This window comes from Topomyia yanbarensis, chromosome 3 (genome assembly GCF_030247195.1).
Source record: "Topomyia yanbarensis strain Yona2022 chromosome 3, ASM3024719v1, whole genome shotgun sequence".
NCBI lineage: Eukaryota > Metazoa > Arthropoda > Insecta > Diptera > Culicidae > Topomyia > Topomyia yanbarensis.
This window is the reverse complement of record NC_080672.1, coordinates 96717039-96736954: the sequence shown is the minus strand read 5'-3', so window position 1 is coordinate 96736954 and position 19916 is coordinate 96717039. Positions and strand designations below refer to the sequence as shown.

Sequence of the window (19916 nt, the reverse complement as noted above, 5' to 3'; positions counted from 1 at the left end):
ACGAACTGAATGGAATGGTATATGTCGCTCGGCCCTCCGGGCCTCCGTTAGAAAGTCGGTTTTCAGAGCAATTGCAATACCTTTCTATTGAGAAAGGCAAAACATGTATTTTATAATTATGTTCAATTTCCTATCAGTAACGCCTATACAACGCATTTATCAGTAGAAAAATTTGTTTTTGTTTTGTAAACTTCAGTCACGGCTTCCGACATTTTATCACAGACTAACAGACATAACACTCAAAAATAAAGCTTCGCCCACTTTAACGGTCATTTTAAATATATTTGTAGTTGGGACTGTGGCCACATTTGGGGGATAGGCCACTAGTGAAAAATTGTTCCCAAACCTGAGGGGTAACCCACCAGTAAATGAGTGTTTGGGACCGTGAATAAAAGGTGGAGCTAGTGTTCTGGGAAAATTGTCGGATCGATGTTTTTTGAGGGAATTCCCTCATAGTGTTATGTCCGTTAGTCTGTGATTTTATTACCAAATCTATTTTCTATACGTGAACTAGTTCACAACTGTATGAACATTATTCATTTAGGAACATTATTCAGAGTCCGGACAATATGGAAGTATTGTTCACTCCCAAGGGAATAAAAGACACTTCTCGATGAACGGAAATATCAATACCCCCGAGTGGATGTTGAGATACACTAAGGCAAAATGCATAGCGAAATTCATAAGATTCATCTTATGATGACTAGAAAAGTAACAAAACTATGTTTTCATAAGATTAATATGAAAAACATACTACTTATATGATTATCTTAACATTTTATAAGTTATTGCATATGCCTGTCATTCGAGTTTAATACGAGCATCTTATGATTCTCATAAACATAAGAGAAATGTATAATATTGTCTTATGATAATTCAAAGATGCCTTATGGAACATGAAATCAAAGCAAACCAATTTGACCAAATAAATGCCGTTTCATAAGATAATCTTATGATTTACATACGTGCTACTTGTGGATAAAAATTATACGATATTCCTATGAAATTCGCTGTATTTTTTGCCTGAGTGTAACAGAACGACAACAGCCCGAAGAGATATTGTCGTTCAAATACGGCTTAAACTATAGCTCTTTACTGCACTGGGCTAGGAACAATAGCATATCCTCGAGTTTTAGCTATCTGAACATTGGTTCATCTATGTATGAAGAACCAAAAATCCGGATTCGCAATTGCATTACTGCAAGGTAGTTGCATATCAAATGATATATGTAGTTCCGTAATCGGATTTACAAAGATCACCCGAAAAAACTCAGCACGTTGAATAGTAGCCATGTGATAATTGAGTTTGCAATATTCAGTCAGTCCCCTGACCAGAATACTGTAATTGGGCTTGGGGAAATGCAGCGAATTGTTTGACATTTTCGGACTCCGGCAGAAAAGTCTTTGTTTGAGTGCAAGTTTAGAAGCTATGCCAATGGGTGGCATGTTCGGATTCAGCACAAGAGCGAATCTTGTGCTTTATCCATCTTATCAAAAGTGGTACAACTAGTTCTGGACCACCGAAGTCAGTCACAGCGCCCACTCTAGTCAGTTCGTCCGCCCATTCATTTCCAGTAATACCGGATTAACCGGGTACTCATAGAAGGTAGATAGCATTTGAAATGCTAAGTTCTTCGATTTGAGTTAGAAATGCGATTACTAATTTTGATCTCGAATCTGTCGAACTAAGTGTTTTCAGGGCAGCCTGACTGTCAGAGCAAAAATATATTCTTTTACCGCGAAATCTCTATTGAAGTGTGATTGTACGCCACACAAAATAGCGAAAATTGAAATCTACCTACCGAATAAGACTGGTTTTTTTTCTTATTTCACGACAATAGAGCACGCACAAACTACGTATTCTTCAAATTGTCGCTCCATCCAACCAGACAGCCATTCTTCGCCAGCCGGAATACTCATATTGAAAGTTTTAAAAGGAAAATTACATGTAAGTGTAGGTTACAGGGAGCTTGTGTATACTCATCCCAAGTAACCATTTGGGACCACAGTCTTATGTGTCTAGTTGCACGATTTATTGGGTTACTGTTCTAAAGCCGAGTATATTTAAGACCGAATGCACACGAAAGTGCTTCTTGTTTCAGAAACACATTCAGTTTTATGTTCAAGAGTGTCTTCAGATCAGCAGCAGGTGTTGTCGATAATGCACCAGTCATCGCCATCAAGACCTTCCTTAGAACATGGTTTAACTTTGATTGGATTGTTATGACGTCAAAAAAAAAAATAAATAAGATATTCGATCTGCTTCTAAAACAATCCGAGGTTCCGTTTGAAATATTATCGTTACAGTTGAAACCTGGAAAATCCAACCAGCGACAATTGGCATTTTGTTGCAAAGCTCATTTACCTGCTGCGACATCTACAGATTAATAGCATAAACAAGATAAGGTGGATGTTTGTGTGTTTTTTATATCTACGATAAATAAATTGATGTAATTTTTTGATGTTTTTCCGTAAATACGCATCAATCATCATCGAATAATGGACTTAGAGGGGAAGAAAAACGATTTGGAAGTTAATGATAATAGTTTTTAGTAGATACACTTAAATTGATCATAAAAAATCATCGAAAATGTTTCTGTGCTTCTAGGTTAGGTTTCACAACCGCCCGATTTAAGAATATTTAAACAATTCATCAAGGGATAACAAATATAAGTTCACTTTTGGCAAGAATTAGCTCTCATTTCGAGTATACACAACTTTGTACCAAATACAAATATGTTGTATATATATATATATATATATATATATATATATATATATATATATATATATATATATATATATATATATATATATATATATATATATATATATATATATATATATATATATATATATATATATATATATATATATATATATATATATATATATATATTTGTATTTGTTTTTTATACAAATATTCAAAATTTATTAAAAAATGCAAAAATTGCGTAAACTTCTGAAAATTTTCTACTGATTTGACAGTTCATTCGCAAAACATCCACCTCAAGCAGGTAGCGCCCCCTATATATATTTTCTGCGTGAAGAAGCCAATCGTTTTTGTCGTGACTAACGACTTACCTTTCAATATTGGGACCCCTTTTCAAAATTTCGGAAGAAAAATGATGTAAGGTTTTGAACGCTTATATCTTTTGTTGTACTGAATGGATTTAATCAATTTCTTCTGCATTTTGTCGAAAATATTTGTACCAATGTTGTATTAACTTTTGTAATATGTAGGACATTCATTATCAACTTAAAAAATAGTGCTTTGAAAAATCTTTCGAAAACGACTCGGAAAAATGAAAATTTGCAGCCCATCCCGCACAGAGCCGTCAATATGGTGCACCAACCGAACAATAAAATGATGAAAAGTTTTAAATATGGGTCAATTACATGTTTGTTCCTATGATTATTCGTATTGGGTTGCTTGACGAGAGTAGTTGGTGGGAGAAAGCCGTCATATTCGTTTTGGTTATGCCATTAGAAGCCGGACGGAAAGGAAAGGCTTATGCACGGCACGAGAGCGAGCGAGAAAGCGATAGTAGTACATATTAGCGAAAGCGTTACGCACATTTTGAACCAAAATAACTTTCCTTCTACAAAACGGATTGCTAATATTGTTTCAAAAATCGGAAGGAAAACGTTCAACGCTTGCTACCGATACGTTGTTTGCTATATAAAATTTGTTTAAATAGTTCAAAAACTACTTTAAATGAGAATTAACATTAATGATAAAACCTATAAATAGGGGTGTCGCAACTTTTGAAAGCCAGACGTGTGTAAGACGCCGTGCATAACGGACGTGCGTGCTAGGTGTTAGGTCGTGAGAAGCTGCATCGGATGACCAATCGAATCGGCTACCACCGTAGACAAAAAGAAAAACGTTGGTGAAGGTGGTGGCGGTGAGAAGGCCAACAAGCCAAACGCTGCTGCTAAGAAACGCAGTCACTGAAAAGTCGGTAGCAACTGCCACTAAAAATGCCTCCAAAACATTGAAGGCTGCAGCGAACAAGCCGAAGACCCCAAAGCCAAAGAAGGCCGGCAAACCTGCCAAGAAAGCTGCCAGAAGAAGATAAGTAAATTCACGCGTCTCTAATGTTGCCAACAGTCCTTTTTAGGACTAACAAAATACTTGTAAAGAATTAATGGTGCTTATTTTCCGTTAGCGCTGTTAATTGTGGATGGATTTGTGTCATAGTTATATGCAAACCGTCCTTAGGATGAATATATAATGAAAAAATAATTTTATTAGGAAGTTCCTTTTATTAATTTGTATAATTAAAAATAATTATCATTTAAGAAAATATTTTTCAAATTCATCTAGAAACCCGAACTCTGCCAATAAGCGAAAGCTACACCAAAACGAATGATGAAAATATTTTCATTTATCGCACAAAAGGATGGCCTTCCATCTGCACCAAAAAGTTAATAAAAGGGATCGCCTTGATGCAAAGCGTGCTCATTCGGTATGAGCTGCGAACGGGGAATGTTCGTATCTGTGTATGCAGTAGAAAAAAATAGTCGGCAAGGTTTGCATTGTTTCAAAAGATTCTCGTCTTGTATCACCATAGTTATCTACAAACCGTCCTTATTAGGACGAATGCATAATGGAAAAAGAATTTAATTAGAAAGTTTCTTTTATTAACTAGTATTAAGTTTGCGCTAATTCTGTACCTTTACCAGTGAATCTTAAGAAAATATTTTAGGACGAATGCATAATAGAAAAAGATGGGTTGGTAATGTATACGCCATAACAGGGGTGTCGTGACCACACTTCGAAGTTATTTCAAATCTTGCAAAGCATAAATTGACATAATTTCAATAATTGTTCCTATATGAATGAAATGACAAATTTTCAGGTTAACACGGCAATAACTTTGCAATTTATAGAACAATTTTATATTTTTAGTTATCATATAACTGTCATCTCTTCCAAACAACTTAACCTTCTGCTGCCAACGCCGTGGTTTTGCGGGGTTAAGGAGAATCATTGTAAAATGTCCAATACACGATTTTATGTTGTTACCTCCACTAAAACCGCTTCAAAACACTCCCACCTGTCATACAAATTCATTGTCTGCTTGTTGAAATCCTTATATGAAATGATATTTGTGTTTAATATCGAAACTTTGAAAGAAATAAGAAAAATTAGGGGTATGTAATGTCCGGAGCATGACCGGGGTGTTGACGCAGGCCAATTATTTTGTGTGAAAGTTTTCTGTATAACCTTAAAAGATCTTGACTAAAACGTGCCTTCCTTAACTTTTATCGGCATAAATTTACCGCAAACTACTAACTCTTATTGAGTATTGACAGATGCTTATTGACCTATATTCAATTCGGTATAAAAAATTGTTTACATTCAATTAGCTAGAGATTACTGGTAGGGAAAGTTATGAAAATTAGAGCCATAGTACTCAAGTGAGAGCAAGGATGTGAAGCAAACAGATCGGAAAACTAGAAGTGGCAGGGTCATTAGAACAGGCTAATGAGAGTCGAGCTTACCAACACTTATGGTACAACAGCTAGATGACGTTGGCTTATAATTGCCCGTAACGAATCCCAAAATGGAAATTAAAGACATACATAATCATGATTTGAATTCCACTATATGCGAAAAAAAACAACTGTGTCAGAGATTCACTTGACATAGTAAGGGAAAGATCCATGATACTCAGTTCGCAATGACCATATTCTAGTCTTGCCAGGCGTTCTGCTCTCAGCACGGAAAAATATCTCGTCTGGGGGATTCTGGTTTTCGGTCGTCTCTTGCGGTATAGAAGCAGGAACCTAGTGGATCAATTCTTGGATGAGATACTTTAACCCGCCGAATGCCACACGACCTTGGACACATATTTTTATACCGACTAGACTAGTCATAAGTAAATTGATGATAATATTTTTAGACAAATTTCTACCGGCCCTGTACCCATGTCACGTTGTAAATACAATTACGAAATGACTCAGCACTTGTGATATGCGCATATACTAAATTATTGTTAACGATCAGTATCGCAAGTTATTGAATTGAAACATTGGCGTTCCAATTGTTACCAGTACCCGATAAGAGCTGACCGATTGTTGTGCGCCCGCCCGTTCAATCGAAATCACTTGACCGAATGCTGATTGGCTGGCGCAAAGGACACACCTCTACGGCTCTTAGCGTGCGATGAGATATGTTTGTTGTTTGCAAAAAGAAAAAAATATTTATATACCTAAAAAATAAAAAAAATCGGACTATCTCTGACCGCGGTCAAAGCAATTTTTCAAACCTGACCGAGAGTGCTCGGTCCGTGATTGCTAACTGACTTATGGGGCTATTGTTGTTTTGGTTAACCCTTGAACGTACAGATGTGTAATACAAATAGGATATTCAATTTTCTTCCCATTTTGAATTTATATTTTTAAGAGTTACTTTTTCAATTTAGTACCTATTCCATTTACTCTACTTTGGAAGTAAAGGGTAACCATCCTTTCGACTCCGGTGAGATTATTCAACTTAAAACCGTTATTGAAGGTTGAACAGATGGATTTCTCCCTAGACAATGAAGTGAAATTTCTTTCCCAAGTAACAATTCTGGTTTTATAGCACACTACAAGTGCATTCTATTTAAGAGGGGCTTCAAGAGAGCCATAAAACCTCAATTGTTACTAGGGTTTTCCGGTCCGTCCTGCCAATTTCCATTTTCTATAGTCAATTGCACGTTATGTTTTGGGCAATGTTTACTACCGTATGCTCCACCTTTTATACTTTGTAGTATAGCACTACCCCCTGGTGGCAAATTATGAAGGCAGGGTCAATGGAACTTGTCATTCACTCGTTAGAGCCAAGAGCGGACAAGAATATTATAAAAAAGTTTTATGCTTACGAATTCAGAAAAGCCTTGACCATCAAATCAGTATAACGTCGTTCATGGTCAATGAAGGGTTTGCCAAATCTTCTTCGAGCAATCAATCGGCGGTCATCATTTCTAGGATGAATGTTGATGTCTGAGTTTGCCTCCGTTTTTTACTGGTCCCGCATGAGTGGCGTGACTTCAATACAATTACGGAAATGTATTTCGCAGATAGTCTTTTTATTATTAATGATCTTGAGCTTCTATATTTAGTGTGTTGTTTTTTATGGTCACCGTTGTTTTTAGTTTTTAAACAGCCAATTTTAATACGCCATAAGTTTCATTAATTGTTTGTTTTGTTGAATCCAGTTTTTGTCCACTAAGGATTGAATTCACTGCTACATGTCAGTCATTCAAGTAGACTTCGAAAAGAATGCGGGTACTTGTCCCTTGGATTTTGTGGCCATTGTTCGAAGATATGAATCTTAATAATATTATCAAATGTACGTTGTTACCAACAGCCAAAGTCTGCGCAAAGTTCATCATTCGACGATAACCATTAAAAACAACAAGCCAAATTATCAATCGAACAACATGCCACACACCTTCTATTGAAGCCCGGCCATCCACTTCACAATTCGCCCGGTGCCTGTTCACGCGTCGCGCCGGGACGCGATGCATACTTTATGGGAGTAAGCAACAGTGTGGGTTAGCTATAAAGTCTAAACATTAAACACCACCTACCCACCAATACACTACAGCATGCTGGCGATTATTCCGCGTGGCGCGAGAGTACGAGAAGACGCGCAAAAAAAAAAAACGAAAAACGGCGGCGGCGGTGGAGCCTTAAAACGATTCGGCTCGTTCGGTTCTAGCTTCAGTCGATTTCCCGCTGACCAGGGATCACGGCACGGGTAGACTAGTGCGCAATAGACAGGACGGATCGGAATTGTTACTGTGGGACGAGACAACCGAGTAGGACGACTACTGGGTGGTTTTGAAGTTAGTTGTGGAAGTGAGCAGGAGTGAATGAAGTGTCATAAGCATTATATTTTTGTAGTTCAGAAAAAAAACACTATCATAGAATGTTTTAGCTGTAGAGAAATTCTACAAAAATAAAGGTAATATAGAATTTAGATATTCTCAAGAAATTAGCATGTGACAATGTATGAAATCTGGTTAATTACATTGTAGAAATCCTTACGATGTGCCATATGTTACCAATTGCTAAATAACGTGAATTTGGTTAACGGTGGGTTATTTCTACCTTATATTTACAAGAAGATGAACAATAACAATAATAAAAGAATAACAGTGCAATAGTGAAATAGCTAAATTGATAATAATATGATAATTTAACCTTTCAAATGCTGTACATGTAGTTTTGACTTATCGGGATGGTAATTCCAGACAGACTACCAACTGAAATGAATAAAATTCTTCAAGTAACAGTTACTCCGAAATGAAGTGTTGTGTGAATTCTCGTTTTGATTTATTTTGGTGTAGACTCTGCCTAATTTGTAAGCAAATTTTTCCAAAGGTGCCTTTCTTTCCAACTCGCAAGATAGTTAGATAACAGATTATAAGTCGTAGTCGAAATAGTATACAGTATCGACTTTGATAGTGAAGTGCATTTTATTACTATATACATAGTGGAATTAAAACGAAGACGTCTGTCTTAAGTGTTTTAAGACAATGCACTAAGTCAATCAAAAAGGTTTATTTGGCGATTGTAATGTTTATTGTCATACTTGGAATATAGGGTTATTCAAAACATTTCAAATACAAGAAGAACACTCTCGTGGTACTGGAACCACACCCGAAAATTTACAATTTGTTGAGAAATTTTAGATTAGTTTGAAATTTATATTAGTTTTAAACCCAAAATCTTTTCAAACCAAATTTGACCGCCAATACTGTTACATGGGTGCGTTTCGACTTCGTCTCATCAGAAACCGACACTAACTTTTTGTCGGAATAGATTAGCGCCGGCTTGACGTAAATCCCTAAAAACTAAAACGTTTGATCAGTCGTTCGATTGAAACACAAAGTGTGTTTTAGTTTTAGGGATTTGCGTCAAGCCGGCGCTAATCTATTCCGCCAAAAAGTTAGTGTCGGTTTCTAATGCGACGAAGTCGAAACGTACCCATGTAATAGGTAAGGATTTGTGTCCATCAAGTGCAAAGACTGGTTTTACCAAAAAAAATTTCCCCCTGGTGAGAAATTTTGGTGAGAAATAGCATAGCACCAACACTGATTTTCATTAAATGAGGTTTTTACGTATTAAGTATTGTACAGTGTACAATATTTTCTGGATTCGCCCCAGGCTGGAACAAACTAATTATAATTGATACATTCAAAACCCCATTGTATGGATATACTTCAAACGCAAAAGTAAAGTAAGCACCACTTGGCGTGTTTTTTATTCCGTCTGTCACATACGACTGACGCTTATATGAGTGGGGTCGCTCATATCAAAAGATTCGAGTAATTGTGATATTTCGACTTGAAATTAAATTTTTCACTATTTAATCCTAAAAGGTAATATAAAACAACTCCTTAAGAGCTAATTTTGCATCTTTTGAATCCTGTTCGATTAAAAATTCTGATACCGGCACAGAGTCCTTTCACCTTTGCTATGGAACCTTTGGTTTCTGACGGCTTGTTGAGGAAACTCAATGAGCTTGGATTTCCAGCCTACGGGTTTGCTGCCGATTACCAAATACTAACTATGTACTGGACTTTGCGTCGGAACAATCTTTGGCTTAATGCGACAAACATTAAGAACTGTGAAACAGATTCGTCAAGATCAAAGATAGTCTGCTAAGTATTGTAATATTCCGAAAGAAGCGAAATATTCAGCTGTGCTAGATATATCGAAAATTCGTTTAGATAAGCTCAGAATTGCAAGATTCGAAATTTGCATGTATGGATCTACTGTAGGACGGGATTGGCTGTTTCAAAAACCTCTTGCTCTAGTGAGCGAGGATTTTGAATGACAATCGCATTGGACGGGACAAAAAAGTGTGTCTCTTCAAAAAAGTGTCGGGTGACGTTTGGTAAAACTGCTTTGCGTCTTCTTTGACAAGGATCGTTTGAATGATCGGTTGTTACAAGCAAATTGTTGTCGGTTACAAGCAAATGGGTCTTTGTAGCAATAATTTTAATTTCAATTATTGATGATAATTAATCTAGCTCACTATACGATTTTTGCTATTGATTTAAAAAGGTGGCCTTTGTGTGTACCTGGGAATGATACTCCTATCCTAACTTATTTCATGATTTAACCTAACTTATTTTTAAAGCAGACCAAGATTTTGGCGCCCCCCCCCAAGGTCGGCACCCTTGGCGGGGGCCAACCACACGCTACGGCTCTGTCGACAAGTTAAATTAAACACTTCAATTACTCTTTTCACGAAGAAGCAATACAACCGGGGTTCGTCCCTTGCAGTTCTTTGACTCTGAGCTACTGTGTGCAGATCAAGTTAAATACGTTGGAGTTATATTGCATTCCAAACTGAATTGGTCTGCTCACATTGAGTTCAGAGTCAAGAAAGCGTGCATGGTCGTCGGGCAGCGCAGACGAACTTTTGAAAAGACGCCCGCAAACATCACCGCCATTTTCATCTTATACAAACTAAAACAAACGAAATGGCCTGGAAACGTGAAATGTATCACCCTAATTTTTTTCGCCAAATATCAGCAAAAGTTTACTGAATTTTCATCAGCTGAAAATTTCAACAATACAATATGCCGAAAATTCGGCAATTTGAATTGAACCTGTTTGACAGATTCGCTTTGCTGAAATTTCAGTTATTCAAATTGTCAAATTGACACCGCAATTGCCGAATTCTCAGTATACCTGACTGAATTGCTGTAAATCCGGTAATTGCGCTGTCAATTTGACAATTTGAATTACTGAATTTTCAGAAATGAAATGAAATAATCCTGGTGACGAAGAGCCAAAACGATATTATATCACTCATCATCAGTGTGAAGCTGATATATGCCGGTTTACTACTCAACGAGTGTATGTCGTCATGGTACGGGTAGTAAAGAGGTGTTTTTAGCGAATAGATATTTGTCGACTCTAATCTAAAAATTTTATGTCCAGTTTTTTTACTAGAAATTTCAGGTCATAAGTTATTTATAGTAGCGGAGAAAAGAAGAGTAAAACAAAATGCAGTACAACAGCAGATTGCGTGTTATGAGAAACCACATACTAAGAAAGTCTATTGTATAAGTTTTATTTGATGCATATGAATCTGATGTGCATAATAGTTTTTAAAATTTAGGTGTTTTGTCACATGAAACGTATGTGATTTTTTGGCTCAGTGTATTCCACAATTTAAGTCGCATCTATTCTTAGGTGATGACTGAACCGATTTTCTCAAACTATGTCTTAAATGGATGGTATATTCAGCTGGGTGTTGTATCGTTCGCCCCTCTCCTCTTTACAATTGCACCTCACCCCTTCATCATCCCCCTCGGACCACCCTCACACTCGCATTCTCTCCATTGACCCCGCATACCGGAAGTGTATGTGTGTCATTTAAACTTACACAATTTTCTCAGAAATGGCTGAACCAATTTACACAAACTTAGTTTGAAATGAAAGGTATTGCGCTCCCATAAGCTACTATTGAATTTTTAGTTCATCCGACTTTCAGTTCCAGAGTTACGGATTGGAGAGTGCGGTTACACAGCAAGTTCTCATATAAACTGGTAACATTAAAATGAGTACAACATTGTTTGGATTTGCAGGTCTAGATCACTTATGACCAATCAAAGTTGATTTGAGCACATTGGCCACCTATGACGGTTCTTAATGCCTCCGTTGTGTGGGAGTGTGTGTCGTCGATTTTTTTTCGGGAGCGTCGCATTCATCTCGAACTGTGCGCGAACAGCTCAATGTTCAAAATGGATTGCTTTTGGGCATGAGATTGTGAGCATAAAAACAGAAAATCTAAGCACGCCGTTTTGGGCGTAGAAAATAAAATAATGTGTTGTCTCGGTGATTCGAAAAGAGCGATGATAAAGAATCAATGAACGACAAGAATTGATTTCTTCACGCGAAAAGAAAAACAATTTTTAGCGTTGCTTAACTTCCCGTAACAATAAATGATTGGGTTGGGTTTTAAAAATGCATTCGTAGCTCTGCATTTTCTTAATTTGCCAATTGCAATCATCATCCCACGGCAAATTGAAGTATGTGACATAGGGGTTTGTTTTGAGAAGTTCAAGACACCTAATGACGGCCGCGAAACTGGCGAAATAGTGTCTGCGAAGGATTTCATTAACGATACAAACTCGTTCCTCTGACAATGTGTGTTCACTGATTTAACCTCTCAAAAGGGAAATATTTGTTTTGAGCTACTCATTGAAAAAAAATATCTAAAAAGATCATCATCAAAATGTTAAAAAAATAATCAGAACATTTCAAAATTATGCTAAGATAAAAGAAAAGCAAATAAGCTTACGATTAGCGAGTACTTTAGCGAAACTGAGTTTTTTTGTCTAAATATTTTCTACCAGAGACACCGTGAAGTCTTTATTTGAAAATATAGTGAATTAAGTCGACACCAAAATATTTTAGTGAAAAATATCTACACACAATTTTCCTGCTACAAAAAAAGTATGGGATTGAACCGAGAATTGGACTTATTTTCTCACCATACACTGAGAAATAAAAATATGCAGAGTTAGCATACTTTCTATTCCCATCGTTTTTATTCTGCTGTGATTTTTATGCATTTTCTAGCATATAGGGGAATTATGGTTAAAACCGACACCTTAAGCTTAACACTTTTTCTAAGTTGCCACAAAACCAATAAAATTATAATTTTTATGCAGAATTCTTCTTCAGAAAATTCTTAACAAGACTTAATTTTTTCAGCGCTTCAAAAAATTAATTTCATTAAAAAATATTGGTTGTAAAACTTGGAAAACAAAGTGACTTTTTGTAAGCACTACGGGTAAAACCGACACCCCATAGGGGTAAGATCGACACCCCCTTTAATTTATTTTCTCTCCACTTTATTAAAATCTTTATCTTTATTAAAAATGAGATATATGCGTGATTAATAAAGTGTGAGTATGTATGATGCAAATATGTGCTTTTTATTGTTTCATCATGTAGTGAGGGGAAGAAAGTTCGAAAGCGTAGTACTATAAATAAGAGTATTTTATGCTATAGGATTATTTATTGATATGAGTATTTCCAAATAATCCTTGCGCACATCATTGCAACCTCCAGTGTCATTTTATTTCGTAAGAGAAGATTTTCAAGCGTTCTACGTTCTGCTAATTGGATTCATTCACTTATAAGTGACACACACACACTTCTTAGTAAAACTATCTTTTTCAGATTTGATTTTTCGGACTCTGATATCAACGATCTATTGGGGTATACATAATATCATTGTCTCATTGTGATGAAATTCGTCTATAAAAAAACCAAGAGAACACTAGAAATTCGGTTTGATGACCTTTTGGCAGAAATAGCAAAAGCTTCGTTAGAATCAGATAAGCAAAAATTCCAATTTTTGATTTTTAAAGAGACTTACAAGAAATAAACACAATAAAAGTATTTCTGTGTATTTCTGCTAATACTATAGTGTTCTAATAGGCTAATTGAAGTGTCACAAAGATCCCCAGTATTTTGAAATGAATCGCAACTATACACAACCATCTTAACAGGGTGTCGGTTTTACCCTAACCATAGGGTGTCGGTTTTACCCCAACAGCGCACATTTTTTTATAAAAGCAATTAAAAATATTGAATTATTCAAACTCGTCTTCAATGCACCTAGTTGATCATAGGACAGGCCGATAATAATAGGTACTGAAAAATGGGGTGATTTGAAAAGCTTTCGTTCGGTTAAAACCTTAAAATCTACCAACGAAATTTTACATCCAGACGAGTATGAACGCTGCTGTCGAATGTTTTGTTAATTTTTATGACATTCGGCGCACTAACGTAAATCCAATTTTTCTTCAAATGCTCTAAATAAACGTACTAATAATATTGTATCATTATGAAATGAATAAAAATTTGATTTCTAGGAAAAGTTGTGGGGTGTCGGTTTTTTCCCACAATTCCCCTACTTCTAGTAAGCATTCAATATATCCAATGCATAAAATTTACAGCAGAAGTAACGAGAGGTAGGTAGAAACGTATGCTATCGATGATTAAATAAAGTTCTGCGTGTATAACTCTGTATCAGGATATTTTTGAGTCACACCTGTTCGAAGATTATACAGGATAAGATATTTATCTTTGTTACGAATAATAGGCACAACAAGGGTTGCACTGAAATTGAACATCAACGTCTACCTGCAATATTCCTGATAGATAGATAGAAGTTGTTGAAACTATTCCAAACGCCCTAACAGTGAGAACTGAATGGAAAGTTTGCAATGGGAAAGTTTTCGCTTTGCTTTACCATACTTTCATAATTTGCGGTTATGTGCTTATGTCCGTTTTCGACCTAGCGAGTGTTGTTCCTACACAAAGAGCAGTGAGAAAACGAAAGAGGTTGGAAATTTCCACGATTTCTAACAGAACAAAAGCAAAGCCTTGGCACTACAATCCCTTTGCGGAATTTTTGTTTTGACGAACTTTGCGCCGACTCTCAGCGTACACACTGTTTTGATTTTGAGTTTACATGTAATCGTTTGTACAATCGAATATAAATGCTTGAACGATTTATGAACGTAATGGGCCCTATTTCGCATTAGATGGAATTGGTTAATTTTTTAATATTGAGCTTTTTAATATGTAATATTGCTCCACTAACCTGGACTCCGCACTTTCAAAGTGCGAGTGGTCTCAAAACTGCGAGCTGTCAAAACACATGTATTTTAAAGGATAGAGATGAGACTTTCTCAGACAGACCAGTCGAACTAACCAGTTTATGAGAACAATTTAAAAGAAGAATAGTAAGTGCGCAGTGCGGTTAGAATCCAGTTTTAGTGCTACAGACAATAAATTGTCAAAATTTAAAAAAAACTGTCACTCCCTGTAAGACTGACGACTCTATTCTGCCGGTTGACGTTCGTAGTTGAAATTTTTGTTTTCAGAGCAACAATAATTAAATTACCTATTACCAGTTGTTTCCAGTCTCGATCTTTAGATTTCCGTATCCGCAGCCTAGCCTTCATGCATTCACCTATATAAACATCGTCGAACAGATGCTATTTTTGATAATATTATAACCACAAACTAACCGACATAACACTCGAAAATATTGCTTCGCCTACTTTAATAACGGTCATTTTAAATATATTTGTAGTTGGGGCTGCGGCCGTTTTTGAAATTATGGTGCCACTGATGACATATGAACAAGCATATGGGGGATATACCACTAGTGAAAAATTGTTCCCAAGCCTGAGGTGTGATCCACCAGCAAATAAGTGTTTGGGACGGCGAATAAAAGGTGGAGCTAGTGTTCTGGGAATATTGCCGGATCGATATTTTTTAAGGGAATTCCCTCATAGTGTTATGTCCAGTGATGTACCAATTCGGGTTTTTATAATTTTGGGGAAAAAACCCAAGTTTTTTTCCCGGTTAAAACGGTTTTTTCGCGGGAAGGTTGGGTTTTTTGCATTTTTTGATATTTTGGTAATTGAACATTAATGTATTGTTATCCAAACATTTTTATTTTATTTGTGAGCATTATTGCCATAAAATTTTGCATGTATATGAATTCTGAATGGTTTTCCTCGATTGAATCGTTGTTATAGCGGTGATCCAACATTTTTTTACAAATATTGTGGTTAAATAAGTGATAAAACTTTTCAATGTTTGGGCTAAGTCGATTGCGTTTCTTACTGTGAATCCACCTAAACGAACTAAACATTTTTCTACTGTTGCTGATGTAGTTGATGCCGAAAAAATTCGGATTGTGATTTGTGAGAGTTCTGATTACGGTTCATACTAATGACGAATGTCAAGGCCACTCACATTCTGCATATTACTCACTTTTCACCGAACTAAATAGGTATTTTCTAAATTTTGTGTGAATACTTACCTCATTTTGCTAAAAGTATAGCAACCCCTAAAATGAGTAACAAGCAGAATAAAAGTAGTTTGGGCATCACACGATTATTCTAATTTTCACTTGTTAGAGTAACAATGACTATTGTTCCCAGTATTATATGAAACCAGTTGGAATATGGAATGGACCGAAATTAAAGTCGCAGGAACAGAAAATACTTCGTAAAACCCGTATTAAATATATTAGAATGTGAAAATTGAATTTAAACTTCAAGTTTCATAATTGGACAGCAGCTTTTCGATTATGTCCTACAGAATAAAAACCGTAAAAAAGTATATCCGGTTCTTACAAAGGACTTTTCTTTATCCAACTTTTAATCTTGAATGTAACGTTGTACGGAATTTAGTCTGAGCGAATTATACTGGAGGTTCATCCTTGCCGACTTTTTCGGGTGAGAATATTCTAAGCGATTGTCGTGCTCAAGGATCTCTGTCCGATTTTTACGCTTGATGTTTATATTCGATTTTTACATGCTAAGATACCTGGAGTGGATTCTACAAAGTATGTTTTATCCTTGCGACTTTTATTTTCGGTCTCTCAAATGTAAATGCAAGATTCTTTAACCCTCCGGAAGTCGCGCTTATGGCCCACTGAATGAGCAGCCGCTGGTGCCCTAAGACGATTTCGCTAGATTTTCAGAGCAGCGTGCACTCAGTGCATTAGCGCGACTGCCGAAAGGATAAAAAACATTAAATGAACATTATATATTCGATAAAACGAAAAAACCCATATTTCGTCCGGGTTAAAATGATTTGGGAAAAAAACCCGGTTAAAACCCAAAAATAAAATCCCGGGAAGATGAAATTACTGCTGTATTCAGCTTTCCAACTGTGGTTTAATATTTTCACGAATCATAAGTATTGATCAAAGGAAAGCGCTTTTTTCATTTCTAAAAATTCAACGAAATTAGCAAAAATTCCATAAAATGAAGTGTGTGTAAATAACAAACCATTATTGTGGACAATTGTGCAGTTTAATCCGATTCAAAATCGATGCATATACAAGTTTTAAATCTGATATTAATATGCTCTATTTAATGGGAAATTCCAGGGAAAAAGTATTTGGCCAAGCGCAGTTTAGTAAACTTTTCAATTATCTTTACTGTATATAAGCAAACAATTATATTCACAAACAATTTTGAACGTTGTGGTTTTTAGTGTTTCTACATCTTTCGACGCAGAGTTCTCTCAGAAAATTGGCAATAATATTATAAATAGCAAAAAATTTCACCATATCGGTGACACAGTGAATTAATATTGAATGCTACTGTTTCTAAGATCAAAATAGATTTTTTACTTAGAGATGGTCGGGTTCGGGTTTTTGGACCCAAAACCTGGACCCGACCCGAACCCGACGGGTTCCGGGTTTTCCAATTTGAATTTCTGGGGTTCTGATCGGGTCCGAGTTTTTGAAATTTTAAACTTTCGGGTTCGGGTAGGGTTTGGGTTTTTCGAATTTGGAATTTTCAGATTCGGGTCGGGTTCAGGTTTTGAACAGATCACACCCAACCATTTCTTGACACTGTTTACGGCTATACACAACACCCAGTCTCTTTTTGTAGTAAATAGCTCTACTTCGTGATAGAAATGGATGTCACATATAACCGTACTGAGTAAAGCCATGTCAAGTGATTCCCGAATTTTTCGCGAAATCACCGATCTTCATGAGGTATATTTTATTGGATAGAGATTTTGGTGAATAGCTTTTGGTATAAATATTTCGTTAAAGCACCTTTTATTTTTGAAGATATTAACCCTTAAACTTTATTGTATGATAAAATTGTAAATTTTATATATCAAAAACCACTGTAGACAATTCAATGATTTTTTGCACGCTTTTGTAATGATATTTGCACTATCTCATAAAAATATTTTTGCTGTATAATTATGTGAATAACGGTACTTTGCATCTATTTAAAAATTTCAATTATATTTTTTCTTGTGTTCTTCACGCTAAAAATTTTCAAAACGTATGTCAAATTTTGCGGCAATCTTCCACCTTCAATAATCTGTATTGATCATTTGACATTTTTGCTCCTATCGAGAGTTATGGAGGATTTTGTAACAGTGCGCTCTTTCAACGCACGGCCCACTTTGATGCAGCCCGCGAGAACGTACATATTGGCAACGCCGCACGTTGCAACGTCCTACTGCGCATCGCTTTGAAGGAGTGTATCTCATGTGCAAAATTGGCACCTGTGAGAAGCAAAAAGCCAAGCTTTTCTTTATGGATTATTGAAGGTGAATGTTTTATTCAAGAGTTATTTAATTTTCTGTCACTCAATACCTCGGACAAGCGCGCTCGGATATTGGCAACCTATGAGTAAAGTTCAGCAGTGGGCATGTTTTAACCTGTGTTGACATATTTTTTGCAAATTGACATACTTCACCATATTTGATTGTCAGTTCATTTGTCTCAGAGGTAGCATGGTTTATTGCGAATCTTTTCTTAAATCCAACATTACAACTTTTCAGCCATGCGCCATCGGGCCTTGCGTTAAATTACGCACCCATTTAATTTGCATCAGCGCGAGTGAAAAAACGTTTACACGTTTGATGTTTGTTTTTGTTTCGATTGCACTCGAGTGTTTCCCATATAGCAAGAACTCGACAAAATGCTAGATTATCTCAAAATAGACAAACTTTGCTCAAAAAACATTCGATTGTTTGATGTTATAAATATGGGTCGATCATACGAATGATTTATTCCGTTAAATAAAAATCATAAATGTGTTCATCGAATCTGGTTATTGTGGAGTGATAAATTTAAAAATTATATTGGTCAATACATGTGTGGCATATGTCGTAATGGATGCAAAAAATACTACGAAAATAAATATGGACATGAACAAAACACAATGTTCGTTAAATTTTCAATTTTTCATCCCATGTTTATAGTAATGGGTTCCTCAATAAAGCGTTTGGAATATAGGAAATTTTTTCTTATAGTGTTTGCCAAAGTAATGAACTGGAATATTCATTAACTCAACAGGTTCATGCGGAAAACTGTAACGATGATTTATAAATAAAGATCGTTGATGATTAATTGACATTCGATAAAATAAATAATATCATACCAGAACTTGGAGAACCACAAATTAACAGAATTAACAGAAGCAATAACGATAAAAAAACCTCAGCATCGATGCGATTGAACAAGTAAAGATTCTAAGTAAACTTTTTTCAGAAGACACATCGTTGTTTAAAGGTAATATTACTCGGTCAAAATAAAAACGTGAAATAAAATTCTGTTGTCATAAGATTTTTCATTTTTCTATATTAATGTTGTAGACTAAAAATGAATTTGGATATAACGTAAATCTACTTTGACTAACAGAAGTGTTCTTGATGATGTTAATTGTTAGAAACGTTAAATTATATTCATAAAAAAATATTAAGCAGCTATAATTTTTGTTGTTTACTTCGGTCAAAAAATTTTAAAGCATCTCAAAATATCTGGAAAAAAGTCATCTTCGATAATCCGTATAGAAAAATTTACCCTTTTGCACTAATCAAGAGATGTGGTTTCTTTTTGTCATGCGATGCGCACTTCCAACGCGATGCGCATTTTGACGTTGCGACGTTGCCAATATGTACGTTCTCGCGGGCTGCATCAAAAGGGGCCGTGCGTTGAAAGAGTGCACTGTTATAAAATCCTCCATAACTCTCGATAGGAGCAAAAATGAAAAATGATCAATACAGATTATTGTAGGTGAAAGGTTGCCGCATTATTTGACATACGTTTTGAAAATGTTTAGCGTGAAGAACACAAGAAAAGAATACAATTGAAATATTTAAATAGACGCAAAGTACCGTTATTCACATAATTATACAGCAAAAATATTTTTATGAGATAGTGCAAATATCATTCCATAAGTGTGCAAAAATTCATTGAATTATCTTTAGTAGTTTTTGAGATATAAAATTTACAATTTTATCATGCAATAAAGTTTAAGGGTTAAAATCTTAAAGAATAAAAGGTGTTTTAACGAAATATTTATACCAAAAGCTATTCA

General features: G+C 35.7%; 1 protein-coding gene across 1 annotated transcript in view; it reads left to right on the top strand.

Annotated features, from left to right (window-relative positions):
• The first annotated feature begins 7715 nt into the window (after nt 1-7715).
• Nucleotides 7716-19916, top strand: part of LOC131688698 (dicarboxylate carrier SLC25A8-like) — a 41832-nt gene continuing 29631 nt past the window's right edge. The window contains exon 1 of the mRNA XM_058973147.1: nt 7716-7963. The gene's annotated coding sequence lies outside the window, so the exon portion shown is untranslated. The remainder of the gene's footprint in view (nt 7964-19916) is intronic.